Raw genomic sequence first — 11,770 nt, 5'->3', positions numbered from 1 at the left:
AATTCACTGGTTTACTGGTTCAACCAGTTCAACTGTGATTCAACCGAAATAACCGTTTTATAATAAAATAATAAATAAAATCAAGCTCATTCACAACTGTTTTATTTGCAAAACAAGGCCATTCACAACATGAACTAATACTAGAAAGAAAATGAAAGCTTTCATGGCCAACTAGACAGAATTGCTTGCATATTTAGAAAGGAGTAATCACCTAAATTTTGGTTCAAAAGAAACAATTTGGTTTTCAAAAGTATATACATTATTCTATCTGACATATCTCTAAAAGAAAAGAAAAGAATAAACTACTCTACTTACTAGTTACTACCATATGTCACAAAATTTGATGCCTTCTATCTACCAATATGCAACAATAACTAACAAAGGCTATCGGATCAAAGGCATACAGATCACTACGACTTAGTGAGGAATATGAAAGAATATATTCACACATCAACAAACAGAATTACGAGCATCAACAAACAAAATTTCGACATCCAATTTAAAAAAGAAACTAAAAAGTTAATTCCTAAAGTGGGTCACAAGATTTACATCCTTAATCATCACAGGGCCAACCTAAGAGAGAAGGTCCAAGCATGGTGGTAGAATCTCTTTGGAAGCAGGGCTTGAGCCATACTAAACCAATAGGAGCAGTTTTAACATGGCAATTTTTCATCTTCCGCTCAATGAACAATGTATTAAATAAACAACAGCAAAACACAATATAACAATCAAAAGGTCAAGAACACCACCAAAACAATAATTTATCAAATTAACAAGTTAATAAGATCAATTAAAACTGAAAATCAAAATAACAAGAACAATTAAAATTTTAAACTACAGCAAACCAACAAAAAAAATACCCTGGGATGGGGCAGTTCTGAAATTCAAACAGCACAGGAAGAGGGAGGAGCTTTAAAACGCGACGGAGATGGCTGAACGGAGGCGGAACAACGGCGGAACGGTGGCTGAAAGGCGGCGGAACAGAGGCTGAACAGAGGCTCGAACACGCGGCGTAGAGGGCTGAACAGAGGGCTAAGCAGCTCGCACACGGGCAGAACAAGGGTTGGCCAAAAAGGAGGCGGACGCGCGGCGAACAAGGGCGACGAGATGGAGGGCTGCTTCGGTGCTTCCTCCAAGCTGCGTTCGAGTTCTCTTCTCTGCGTTCTTCAGTGTGTTCGTTCAGAGGCCAGAGAGACGGAAGTGAGGGAGTGAGGAAGTGAGGGAGGAGCTCGATGAGAGGAAGGAGGAGAGTGGCTGAGTGAGACTGTGAGAGAGGAGAGGCCAAGAGGGTGCTGCGCCTTTTGGACTTTTGTTTAAGGGTTAGGGTTCCTCAACCAACGGCGTCGTTTTGAGCATAGGTCAGAAAACCGGTCAAGTTCCAGTTCGGTTCGACCGACCTGTTCCTGACCAGTTCGACAGTTCAACGGCGGTTTTTGAATTTCCTATTTACAACACACGTGGAATTAATGATATTTTTTACTTGAAAGAAGTATCATTTTTTCTATTCTTTACAATAGAACAAACTCTTCCAAAAAATTATACGATATAGATTTTAAAAATATTTCAAGAATCAACATAAAAACCTATACAACTATATTATACAATTGATTTATAAATTGTATGCAATCTATAAAAGTCATCACAGAAAAGCGTTTCTATCATGTGAAGAGAGACTAACTATGCTTTGCTAGAATTTTTGACCTAAAAGAGTCTTGGTATTATTACGGTTAATGATAAACTATAATTTTATGCTTTATCTTGTATTGAATTTGGTGTATTTTATCAATTTTTCTCATATTTATTCATTAAAATAGCATAATTTTATGAATTCATCCTAATTGTGCCTAATAATTAAAAACATGTTTTTTAGGCTTTTAATTTACTAAATTTAATTCACTTTGATTCCATTCGATACCTTGATATGTTTGTTTAGTGATTTCAGGCTTAGGAGGCAAGGATTGGATCAAAGAAGTGAAGAAAAAACATGCAAAAATAGAAAATTCATGAAGAAATAAAGTTTTGAAAATTTGCCGATTCCGCATACCGTGACCTAAAATTTCGCCATGTTCCGTGTACGCGTGACACGATCACACGAAGCACGTGACTTCATTAAAGAAAACGTGGCTAGCGATTTCTGGACTCACTCAAACCTAAATCCAACTCATTTCTGAAGTATTTCATGTAATTTTCAATGAGGAACATGGTGGGAGCAATTAGGTTTAGTTAAGAATCATGTTTTAAGGTATTTTTTAAATAGAGAAACTCTCTCTTCTCTCTAAAATTATGTTAGATTTAGGTTAATTTCATCTTAGATTTAGGTTTTGATCTTACTTTGATTTAATTTTTCTTGCAATTTCTTATTACTACATCCTTACCCTTTTAGCTTTACTTGTTATTTCCTTTATTTTGTTGATTTATGCTTATGAACTCTTGTTAATCTTGGTTTCTATTAATTCAATTTGATGTCTTTATGTTAATTGATATTTAATTTAGTTGTTATTATTATTATTTTGCATTTGGTAGCTTTAGATTTTACTATTATTGCAATTTGTGATATTTTTTCTTTTATGTATATTAAGTGTTTGATGAAATGCCTCTTTTAATTTGAGGGTAGACTTTTATACTCTTGACTTGGATTGGTAACTTGGAGGCTCTTGAATTATCAAAATCTAATGTTGATTGGTAATTGAAGGTCGCTAGTTGGCTTGAATTCCATAAAGCTAATATTTGATTAGGACTTGTGGACTAGAGTCATTATTGATCACTTGACTTTCCTTCAATTGTTAGAGGATAACTAAGTGAGAGAAACTATATTTACCATCACAATTGAGGATGATAATGAGGATCGAAATTTCAATTTTCAACCCTTGTTAATACCTTTCTTAGTTGTTAGCTTTACTTTCTTGCTCATCAATCTAAAAAATTCGAAAAATACCTCATAACCAATAATATGCACACTTCCCTGCAATTCCTTGAGAGACGACCCGATGTTTAAATACTCTCGGTTTTTATTGGTTTGACTTAAGTGACAAACAAAATTAAACTTTGATTGATGGTTGATTGTTGGTTTGAATCTATACTTCAACAGAAATATTTTGTGAAAATTCCTAACCGATGATTTCCCTCCGTCAGTCAACGTGTTCAACCATAACCAACGTGAGTCATATACTCTCACCACAGCCATATTGTCACACAAAAAGTCTAAATTATGTAGAGCCATGCAAAGCATAGCACAAGGGAGTGATGAGGAGAATGAGGGGGTGATACAATTGGAAGAGAAAGACATTAGGAAAGGGATACAAACGTGCATCAATAGTCTTATTGGAGGACTTTTTGCGAAAAAATCTTTTTCAGCTGGAACTACGGAGAATGCTCTGCGGGTGATATGGGGACGTCTAGAGGGCTTTCGCGTGATTGCGATTGGTTACAACCAATTTCAATTTTCTTTAAAAGAGAGGTAGATGCCATGAGAATTGAAAAGGGAGATCCTTGGTTGTTTAAAGATTTTGCGTTGCATGTTCAACGCTGGATGGAGGAGGTAAAGATAGAAGATCAAGTGTTCACAAGCCTACCAGTGTGGATCCAATTCTGGGGCTTGCCAGAAAGCTACAAAACCATGGAAGTGGCTCGAAAATTAGGTGAAGGGATAGGTAGGGTGAAGGAGGTAGGTTTCTTTGATGTGCGTGGAAGAGAATTAAGGATTATAAAAGCAAGAGTGGAGGTTGACCAACTCGAAGGGTGAAGGACATATTGCAAGTGGCTGGTCCAGATAAACAAATCCTGCTGGAGGTGGTTATCCGATATGAAAGGCTAGGATTTGTGTGCACTTATTGTGCCAAAACAAGGCATGATCATAAAACTTTCTTACAATTCATGGAGGATTCGAAGCTGAACATTGTAAAAAAGGATAGGATTGGTGAATGGCTGAAGGCCGATCAAATTGGTGCAAGGGTGGAGGATAAAGAGAGCGGTAGAAACTTGGGAGAGGAAGGAAGCCACAAGGCAGCAACTGCCGGAGAAAGAAACCCACACCAGATTGCTTAATCAAAAGCCTTAGGAGACTTAAGGTGAAAGGGAAAGCTAAAGGAAGTGATCTTGGGAGGGGCTCTAAGATGAATGATGATTGGAATGCAAAAGAAAATGTGTCGCTTGAAGAAAATTCTCTTCTTTTCTTTGACAACCAAAGGAGCCCAGGTTTTCAGAATCAAAATGATAGGAAGGCTGAAAGGACTGCTGGTTTATTGTCAGAAACTTGGTCGAACAACACCAGAAAGAGTTGCAGGTGAAGATCAACAGAATTTGCTTGAAAAGATAATTAACTCATACTTGGAGATGGTAGAGGGTGCCAACTGTTCATTGGCACCCAAATCACCATGAGAATTCTCACATGGAACTATCGGAGTTTGAGGAGACCCTTGACAGTTCACAACTTGAAAAGGATTTGTCAATCCCAATCCCCTGAGGTGATTTTTCTATGGGAAACAAAAAATCAACCTCGATTGGTGGAAAGGAAGATCAGGTCATGTGGGTACAGTAGCTGAAAAATTGTAGAACCATCTGAGCTGGCTGGAGGAATAGTTTTGGTATGGAAAGAGCACATTGAGGTGAGAATTGAAGCACATACTGAATACTTTGTGGAGGCAATTGTTAAGGATAATTGTCACAACCTAGAATGGAGACTATTTGGTGTATATAACATAAATGAAGTAATAAGAGTGAGACAGTTCCAGGAGTTAACTTCACTAATTCAACATTCTTATGAAAGAGTGGTAATTTTTTAGGAGATTTTAATGCTATTAGGAATCAGTGAGAAAAGGAGGGTGGGAATCCTCGATTTGAGGTCTCAATTGAAAATTTTAACTCCTTTATTGATGATAATATTCTATTTGATTTGGGGATGTTGGGCTGTCCTTACACGTGGACCAATAAAAGAGGAGGAGATGAACTGATTAGAGAGAGGTTGGATCGTGTGATGGTCGATATGCAGTGGAGAGAACAATACAGGTTGGTTGTGGTGAGAAGACTATCTGAGAATGGATCCGATCATTCTCCCCTTTTGCTAGATTCTGACCCACTCACATGAAAAAGTAAAAGGCAGTTTAAATTTCAGAAGCGATGGTGTGAGAAGGAGGAGGCTAGGCAGCTGATTTTTGGAGGTTGGGGGATGGAAATTCAGGGGTCGCCCATGTTTATATTGGCACAAAAGCTCAAATTACGCAGAAACATATTGGTTATTTGGCACTAGCAACATAAGTCAAATTCCAAAAGAGAAATTGAGGAGCTAACTTTCAAACTAGAGGAGTAGAAAGCCAAGGGTACCTATGGAGGTCCTGAAATAAACGCATTGAAAAATAGATTGGAAGAAGCTTACAAAGCAGAGGAAAGTTACTAGAGAGAGAAGTCGAGATGCAATTGGCTCAAGGATGTGGATCGTAATACAAAATTCTTTCACCAAAAGTTCCAAGCTAGAAACCGGAAGAATAAATCTGGGGACTAGTTGGGGCGGATGGTACTCTAGCCACTAATTCGGAAAACATTGCCAAGGTAGCTGAGGACTATTTTAAACAGCTTTTTTCCTCGGCAAAAAGTGTTAATCCGAGTATGATTTTTGAGGATTTCAATCCTTCGATTACAGCTCACATGAACCGAAAGTTGTTGAGATCGGTTAATATTGAAGAAACCAAGAGGGCAGTATTTAGTGTTTGTGCCTGGAGCTCCCTGGGGAGCGATGGATTTACGGTGAAGTTCTTCCAATTCTATTGGGATATTGTTGGCAGAGATGTGTTTAAAGCAGCTTGCAATTTTTTTGGTAGGGGAAGAATCTTGAAAAGTTTTAACCACATTCAGATTTGCTTAATCCCTAATATTCTAGATGCTAGAGATATGACACAAGTCAGGCCTATTAGTCTTTCATCAGGTTTTTTATAAGATTATTTCTAAAATACTGGTGCATAGATGACGATCTTTCATGAATAATGAAGTGAGTGTGAATCAAAGTGCATCTGTAAAGGACAAGCTCATTTTTGATAATATACTAATAGCTCATAAATGCATGCATCACCTAAAAACTAAAAGGAGTGGATTGCAGAATGAAATGGCAATTAAATTAGATATGAGTAAAGCCTATGATCAAGTTGAATGGAGCTTCCTATGGTTTATTATGACAAAGATGGGTTTTTATGATAGATGGATTTCTTGGATTCGAGAGTTGGTCACAACTGTTTCTTACTCGGTTCTTATGAAAGGTCAACCTTTTGGTTATTTTAAATCAACCTTTATCACCCTATCTATTTCTTTTTTGCGCAGAAGGACATTCCTTCTTGCTAACACAAGGCACATCAAAACAGGGTTATTCAAGGCATCAGGATTCATAGAAGGTGTCCAGCTATTAACCATCTTCTCTTTGCATACGACTCTATTTTATTTAGTAAGGCATCTCTAGAATCATACAATGCTATATTAGGACTCCTAGAAACGTATGAAAGAATTAGTGGACAGAAAGTCAATCTCAACAAATTTGTACTTTTTTTCAACCAGAACACTACAGTCCCCTTACGATTACAACTAGCTAATAGGCTTGGTATTCAGCATATATGGATACAAGATAAGTATCTGGGTCTCCCATCCATCATTCAATGATCCAAAAAGGCTACTTTTTGGAGCTGTTAAAAGTAAAGTTAAGAAAAAGTTACAAGCTTGGAAGAAGAATTTATTGTCAGCAAGAAGAAGATATGTGCTTATTAAGGCAGTGAGGGAAACAATTCCTGTGTATACTTTATCATATTTCAAACTCTCAGAAATACTTCTGGATGAAATACATAGGATGTTTACGCAATTTTGGTTGGGAAAACGAAGAATAGAGAAGAAGATGGCATGAATCAGCTAGGACAAAATGACCAGACAAAAGAGAGAAGGTGGTTTTGGCCTCAAGGATCTGAAGGCTCAGAATTTGGCACTTCTAGATAAACAGTTTTGGCGGATAAATACCAATCCTAATTCTTTACTGGCTTGCATTTTAAAGGCTAAATATTTTCGGTATACATCACCATTGACAGCAAAAAAAGGTGTACATTCTTCTTGGAGCTGGCAGAGCTTACTAGAAGGAAGGAAGATAGTGGAGAAGGGGCTTAGATGGAGTATAGGAATTGGTGGATCAGTTCGTATTTGGAAATGATAAAAGTTGGAACCTGGAGCTGATAAACGAAGTTTTTTCCCCTAACATAACTACTCGAATTTGTGCCATTCCTTTTAATGGAGATGGAATTGACAAGATCCCTTGGGCCTAGAACATAAATGCGCAATATGATGTAGCCTCTGGATATCAAATTGCATATGCTTTCTCTCATGGCCCAATAGAGCAATTTTCGCAGGCAATGCATAACCCAGCAATCTGGCGAAGACTATGGAGCCTGAAAATTCCACACAAGATTCAGCTATTTTTATGGAGGTCTATCCATGAAAACTTCCTGTTCTTAAATTGCTATATTAACGATTTTCAACAACTTTACCGGTTTGTCTAAGATGTGGTGTGGAAGAAGAGACCATCTGTCACTATCTTATACATTGCAATGCTGCGAATGAGGTTTGGGGTTTGTCTACATTGACATCGACAGCATTGAACTAACCCATGAGTTCCTTTGAAGAGTGGTGGAAACAGATGATAGTTTCAAATGAAATCAGAAGAGAAGGTGACCGAAAACTGATATTATGTGCTATAGGAGTTTATAGAAATCAAGAAATCGAGAGATCTTCGAAGAAACAAAAATAACGCCTCAGGAGACCTTCAACCTAGCGATGAGACTTCAGCAAGAACTTTGGCCCAATTAAAATGTCTACCGTTATTACTTCCCTTATCTTTACTAAATGATTTTCTGTTTTTCTTTAAGTAATTTTCTTTTCTTTAAATAGTCCAGAGCTATGTCTTATGGGAGAACCCCATCTCTTGTTTTTTGTCCCATTTTGAACAGTATATTTTCTATCCATTATATGAAGTACAATAACAATCTCTTTGAAAAAAAAAAATCTATAAACACCATCACATTTATCATCGTTGTCAACTATAGCAATTGTAAACCAACCATCATCAACTTAAATTCATTATATTTTTATGGTTAAGGAGACATTCAAGTAAAATAAAAATACTATCAAAATCTAATTAAGTAACTCTAAAATCAATAATAAGTAATCAAAGTTCTCTCTCAATACACCTCTACTCGCCGAAGCCTTCACTTCAACTATCAATCCTGAAAGTCCAGTTCACTCATTTGCTGCCCTCAAAGCACCAATAAAATCCTATGTAGGAGGAGCAATTTGAAGTTCTTTCACAGAAATGAGAGGATTTCTTTCTTTGAGTTAAAATCAAACATTACTCATCATTAAAGCAGTTTCTTTCAGAATATAAATATACATAAAACTGAGAATAAAGCAAATCAACCATGTAAAACTTCTATAACATTGTTCCACACAATCTCTTCCAACTGTTACGGGGCGGATTGCCCTCACACCATAGACCAAAACCATAAAATTCAACAAACAAATGTATCCCAAAACCAATGACATTGGCTTGACAATTTTCAAGGTTACTTTTTGCCCGATCAATGTTGCATCTGTAAGAAAAACGAACTACCTCATAATTTCCTACATCATGGTTGCCAATTCCCATGAAACTGTACCTATTCAGGGAACTATGCATCTTTTTTAATATATAATTAAAGCAAATCAAAGAGACATGAATTTTAATCTCTCATATTTCAAATCAAAGATTAATATTCATGTCGGTTTCATTATTAGGAATTTTCTAAATAAATTAAAAAAATAATAGGAAGAAGGAGGTGGTCAACATATCTGGAGGGAGAGAGGAGGCAGCTCCAGCGACCTGTTACGTTACTTCGAATCGAATCTTAGCCCGCCTCACTTTCTTAACAGGGAGCGGCGACGATAGCAGTGCAGCAGTGGCTGCAGCCGCAATGGCGGGAGCGACGAAAACGGCGGCGATAGAGCGACCAACGCAACGCAAGGAGTTCATGCAGTCTTTGAACGTTGTTGGTGGTGGCCAACGCTGGTGGAGGGGCTAACAGAGGTGGTTTATGATAGAGAGAGAGGGAGTGACGGAGAGAGAGAGAAGGTTAGAGAGAGAGAGAGTAGTTCGAAAATGAGGGGGGAGAAGATTCGCGGTTTAAATTTAGGGCAAGATTATCGTCGGATTTACCGCGCATAAATCCGACGGTAATGCTTTGCGAATGACCAAAACGCAACGTTGCACTAATTCGAATTACCGGCGGATAACTGCCGATAAATCCGACAGTAATGATCGCGCCAATTTTTCTTTTTTTCCCCCTCCAATAATTACCGACGAATTTACCATCGGAAAACCGAATCCGACGGTAATCTTTTTATCCGACGGTAATCTTTTTATCCGACGAATTTATTGCCAAATCCGCCGCTAAATCCGCTGTTAATGTCCGACACTAAATCCATTGTTAATGTCCAACACTAAATCCAATGGTAAATCTTGTAGTGTATTATCTAATCAATTCACAGAACCTATCCAACCAGAGTAGAGATGGCAAAACTCCCTGAAACGCGGAGATCCCGCATGGACTGCTGCAAATGGGGACCCGAAGACGGCGAATTTTTTCCGTGTGATGGGAACGGGGGTTAAAATTCCCCCGAGGCAGACGTGGGTACTCGAGCAGGATCCCCGCCCTGTTTTGCTAATCCCCGAATTATTAAATTTATTTAAATACCTGTAATAATTTATTTCTAATATAAATTTTTTTTGTCATTTCACATACCATATATATATTGAAAAACCTAACCTTAATTTCAAAAGTGTCTTCCCTTCTCTCCATAACACTAACACTGCGTCGTCCCACTCTCCAGTCACCCCAGAAGGCCAGAAATCGCAAATCCCAATTTCCCATAGCGTCACAACCATACCCCTCGCCACTCCTGCTCAGTGCTCATCGTGTCATCACCCCCTCGCCGTCTCATTGTCTCTGATCGCGGCGTCCTTTCCCCTTTTCACCGCTGCATGACTGTGTCCTTATATGTTGTAATAATGTTTTTTTTTTTCATTAGAACTTTCATATAATAATCAATATAGGAAGAAGGGGAATGGGACCCCGCGGAGAATGGGGATCCACTAGGAATGGGGATAGGGGAAATATTCTCCCACGTCAGGGGTTGGGGCGGGGAGGAGGAATCTAAGGGCGGGGACAGAGAGTGGGAAGGTATTTCCCGCCTCCATCTTGCTCCGTTGCCATCCCTAAACCAGAGCATCTATATACATATCTCTAAAAAAACAACAACGATCAACATAGAATAAATCAAGAGTAAATAGCCATTTTGGCACCCAAAAGATTCTGATCTTGATAAAAATGGACCCTAATATTTTCTTTTAACAAAATGAATCCCAAAATATATATTCCGTTTGACAAAATGACCCAAATGTTAAGTCAACCGTTAATTTATCCAGTCAATCGTTAAATTTTTATGAAATTACTAAATTACCCTTGTTTTGTTAAATGACATATATTTTCATTCCCTCTCTCCTCTCTCTCCAAATATATGATGACCTTACCGAGGTTGTAGAAGTGGCTGTCGGAGAGCTTCTTGGTGTGGCAGATAAGCTCGGATTTGAGGTGGGACTCGCCAATGCGGAGGCAATCCTTTACTTTCAGGACAATGGCTTCCACCAGGTTTGTGTTCTGCTGCATATATCCATTCTTCACTGCGAAGAATTTGGGGTGTGTAAAAACTACGCTCTCAAACTTTATGAAGGATTGGGAGGCGAGGAGGAGGCGAATAGGTCTTTGCTGCCACAGTAGAAAAAGGAAACATTGGAGTGACGGGTGAAGGACTCCTTTAAGTACACATGGATGAAAATATTAGCTGTTGACTTGATGTTAGTGACATTTTGTCAAACGAATCACATATTTGGGGGTTCATTTTGTCAAAAGAAAATATTAAGAGTCTGTTTTGTCAAAATCAGAATATTTTAGGTGCCAAAATGGCTATTCACTCATAAATCAATATAGAATAAACAGTAACATCAACCCCTAGATAACTTTTTCGTTCATTGTATAATGATGTATTAGAACTTATAACATTGAAAATAGAAGAGCAACTTTTCTAGAATCAAATGAAGCTGCACGCTTATATCTTCTCCAACTGTTACTTGGTAAATCATGTGACTTCTCACTGACTGGTTTATCTGTTAATTGAGATATGAAAGTTCAAAAATATACAGAAATCACCTGTCTAGTCGGTGTTGGACAATACAAGCACACAAACACACTTGGTGGCTTAAACATCACAAAAAGGACCAAGATAAAAACATGGAAACTATGTGTTACCAAACTATGGAGGCTTCTCAATGTGATTAATCAGGAAATGCATAAGGATTATAAGCAACTTATAATTTTCCTCATGTTCAGATCAACCAAGTGTAATTATCAGAGTGTTTAATATGTTTGATTAAATGCAAATGGAATGATGCAAAACCAACCTATCCATATTTACCACCTTGCAAAAGTTAAATATATGGTTAATCAATACTCTATAGTACATGTCAGTATCATCCAGATCCAATCAGTCAAAAACACGTTTCAATAATAAAAAGCTCACCTCAACAGAGAAGAGAAGCCACGGGCTCACAGCTGACGGCACGCAGAGAAGCGAGCTCACGCCGAAGCACAGCAGTGAAGGCAACCCACTGCGGAGGAGGACGACACGAGGAGCACGGCGAGAGGCTCGGCAACGAAGCGGC

The 11,770-nt window shown here is 38.1% G+C and overlaps 1 protein-coding gene across 4 annotated transcripts in view; it reads right to left on the bottom strand.

The window, feature by feature from the left end:
* Positions 1–11,764, bottom strand: part of LOC107477807 (uncharacterized) — a 15,200-nt gene extending 3,436 nt beyond the window's left edge. Inside the window, exons 1-2 of one of the 4 annotated variants that reach the window (XM_016097871.3) lie at positions 11,629–11,764; positions 10,583–10,817 (exon numbers count right to left, since the gene is read on the bottom strand). The gene's annotated coding sequence lies outside the window, so the exon portion shown is untranslated. Of the gene's footprint in view, positions 1–860; positions 1,321–10,582; positions 10,818–11,628 lie in introns of those variants that run through there. The other 3 variants (XM_052259155.1, XM_021137754.2, XM_016097872.3) reach the window with 3 other exon arrangements.
* Positions 11,765–11,770: the final 6 nt, after the last annotated feature.

This window comes from Arachis duranensis, chromosome 3, assembly GCF_000817695.3.
Source record: "Arachis duranensis cultivar V14167 chromosome 3, aradu.V14167.gnm2.J7QH, whole genome shotgun sequence".
Classification (NCBI taxonomy): domain Eukaryota; kingdom Viridiplantae; phylum Streptophyta; class Magnoliopsida; order Fabales; family Fabaceae; genus Arachis; species Arachis duranensis.
Note: the sequence above shows the minus strand (reverse complement) of the source record. Positions and strands in the feature narration are given on the sequence as shown.